Here is a 3,363-nt window from a genome sequence, read left to right as displayed (position 1 = left end):
CCAAGGTCTTATTTTACTCTCCTTTATTTTATCAGAAAATCTTGTAATAAAACAAAAAAAATGATTACCAGACATTTAGTTGAAAAAGGAAAAATGCAAACTCTGGCTTAAATTCTACCAAAATCAATCCATGAAATATTTTTCTTGATTCATATCTTCACTCTCATCGAGGGACCCAAACTAAGATCTCAAAACTGCTTTATATTTTCCCCTGAAGAATTCATTAATATGCTGAAACATTGGGGAAGTCTGGGGAGGTTGCAAGATGAAGAACATTTTTGCAGAAATTCAGGATATTCTGGTCATACTCTATGAGCAATGAAAAATGGATGAAATAATTTATTTAGAATGATGACTGACATGTATTTTGAAAAGGTAACATTAGTTCTATGTGCTTTGGTGTACCAAAATGATATAGTCCAGGAGGACTATGGAGGTGGATTTGATACAGATGATGAAGTTCATACAGATAGAAATGATCAAAGTTAATTTCTAAGACAATCCCATTAGCCAAGGTTGATGCTAAGCTGGAGAAGAGGAATGAAAGAGAAGGAGATAGTTAGGATGACTGCCAAATTTCTAGCTTGGTAGCTATTTAAATGGCATGAAAGTGCATTCACAAACCCATCAAGGAAAGAAAATAAAGATTTTATAACTAATGTATCCAAGATTCTTGGAGTGCAGTAGGGATTCTACATATTTTTCTTGCTGTTGTTACATATAAAAAATAAAACTCCAAATATTTTGTCTATCTATGTGTGTGTATACAGGTACATGTATATATATATGTATATATGTATATATATATATGTATATATATATATATACATATATATATATATATATATACACACACACACACACACACACATACATACTTAAGAAAATGTTTTTGTGCTAGTTTTTGTGCTAGTTCTGAGGTCTGGGCACTGTCCCCGAACTTTTCTGCTCAAGATTAGTGCTCTACCACTTAAGCTACAGCTCCACTTCTGTTTTTTGTTTTTGTTTTTTTTTGGTGGTTAATTAGAGATAAGAAAGTCATAGACTTCCCTGACTGGGCTGGCTTTGAACTGCAATCATCAGATCTCAGCCTCCTGAGTAGCTAGGATCACTGGCATGAGCCACTGCTTTCTGACCAAAAATTTAAAGTAGAACAATACCAACATGTTGATAATAGTTGGCAGAAGATGTTGAGATTTTTTTTTCCACTGAGGCGTTTTATTTATATGCATGTGTTAATCCCTAGAAAAAGAATCCCAGGGTTTTCCTTCCTGTGTGTTTCCGTCTTGCTTCTTCGTGGTCCATGATGCCAGCTGAGGTGGTCAGAACGATGAAGCAAATTGACGGGATGGGAGCAGATTATTCTGCCATTTTTCAAGGTCTTTGAGCAGCACATCAAATCGGGGGCTGATTACTCCACACTTGTTTAATCTGCCTGTGAGGTTCACAACAATTTTCCCAGCTCTGTGATCATCAATGATTTCAAACTCGCCAATGTAGCCATGCTTCATCATCACAGTAAGGAACCTGACAATGACTTTAGAGCACGGCCTGATGAGCGCTTGGCGTTTGCCTCCCTTCTCAGCATTGTTTATGTTCTTTAGGGCATCAGCCAGGACGTTCATGCGCACCATAATGGCGGCACAGAAAGATGGCGGAAAGAGCAATGTTGAGATTTTTTTTTAAATTTTTTTATTGTAAAGATACTATACAGAGGGTTACAGTTACATGAGTGAGGTAATGAGTACACTTCCTCTTGAACATTGTTACCCCCTCCATTGTTTTCCCCCTACCATCCCCTCCCTCCCTCCCTTCCCCGAGGTTCTTTTTTTTTTTTTTTTTGATTGTGATTAAGTGATTACATAATTTCCGGAAATTCACAGTATTGTGGAATAATGATGCTCACTTAAAGTCACAAGTTCATTCTAACTTTCCTGGAGCAAATTGTCTATCATAGTCTGTAATATATAACGGTGCTCACATGTTATATATCATATATGTGATCAGCAGCATGGGGATATTTGGTAGTGGTTCAACCAGATGAGTGGGAGTTCTTTGTTTCTTAAGTCCTGTTAGTTTTGTCATATCACCTAATATTTTGGATTTAGCATCCACTTATCAGGGAGACCATGTACTGTTTGTCTCTTCGTTCTTGGCTTACCTCGCTCAACATGATTCCTTCTAGCTCCATCCATTTCCCTGCAAATACCATTATTTTTTCATTTCTAATGGCTGCATAATATTCCATTGTGTATAGATACCACAATTTTTGGATCCATTCATCTGTGGTGGGGCATCTAGGTTGTTTCCATATCCTAGCTATTGCGAACAGTGCTGCGATAAACATGGAGGTGCACGTGTCCTTGTATATTGGTTCCTGTTGTTCAGGGTAGATGCCTAGAAGTGGTATGACTGGGTCGTAAGGGAGGTCAATCTTTAGCTTTCTACGGACCCTCCAGACTGCTTTCCAAAGTAGTTGTATAAGTGTACATTCCCACCAGCAGTGTAATAGCATTCCTCGTTCTCCACATCCGCTCCAGCATTTGTCATTGGCTGATTTGTGGATGTGGGACATTCTGACTGGGGTAAGGTGGTATCTCAGGGTTGTCTTTATTTGCATTTCCTTCACCACCAGGGATGATGAACATTTCCTCATGTGTTTCTTTGCCATTTTTATTTCTTCATTTGAGAAGTCCCTCTTTAGTTACCTTGCCCATTTAGTAATTGGTTTGTTAGGTTTGGGAGGGATTAGTTTCTTGAGTTCCCTGTATATACAGGATGTTAACCCCTTGTCTGATATATTGCTGGTAAATATTTTTTCCCAATTAGTTGGTTGTCTTTCTAGCTTGGTTGCGATAGCTTTATCTATGCAGAAGCTTTTTATTTTAAGGTAGTCCCATTTGTCAAGTCTCTCTCCAACTTGTTGTGACCCTGGGACTCTGTTCAGGAAGTTCCTTCCTGTGCCTATTAGTTCAAGTGTCTCTCCTACTCTGTCCTGCAGTAGTTTCAGAGATTCAGGTTTAATGTTAAGGTCTTTAATCCATTTTGAGTTGATGTTGGTGCATGGTGATAGGCTGGGGTCCACTTTTAGTTTTCTGCATGTGGCTGCCCAGTTTTCCCAGCACCAGCGGTTGAAGAGGCTGTGTTTCTTCCATTGTATGTCTTTGGCTCCTTTGTCGAATATCAGCTGGCTGTAGGCCTGTGGATTTATTTCTGGATCTTCTATTCTGTTCCATTGGTCTTCGGATCTGTTTTTGTGCCAGTACCATGCTGTCTTTGTTATTATAGCTCTGTAGTAGAGTTTGAAGTTCGGCATGGATAGCCCTCCCATATTGTCTTTATCCCCTAGAATTGTTTTGGCTA

The 3,363-nt window shown here is 38.7% G+C and overlaps 1 pseudogene; it reads right to left on the bottom strand.

The window, feature by feature from the left end:
* Positions 1–1,196: 1,196 nt before the first annotated feature.
* Positions 1,197–1,646, bottom strand: LOC138837295 (small ribosomal subunit protein uS8-like; annotated as a pseudogene).
* Between the last annotated feature and the right edge of the window lie 1,717 nt (positions 1,647–3,363).

Source organism: Dipodomys merriami, unplaced genomic scaffold (assembly GCF_024711535.1).
Source record: "Dipodomys merriami isolate MVZ:Mamm:240054 unplaced genomic scaffold, mDipMer1.0.p SCAF_27, whole genome shotgun sequence".
NCBI lineage: Eukaryota > Metazoa > Chordata > Mammalia > Rodentia > Heteromyidae > Dipodomys > Dipodomys merriami.
Note: the sequence above shows the minus strand (reverse complement) of the source record. Positions and strands in the feature narration are given on the sequence as shown.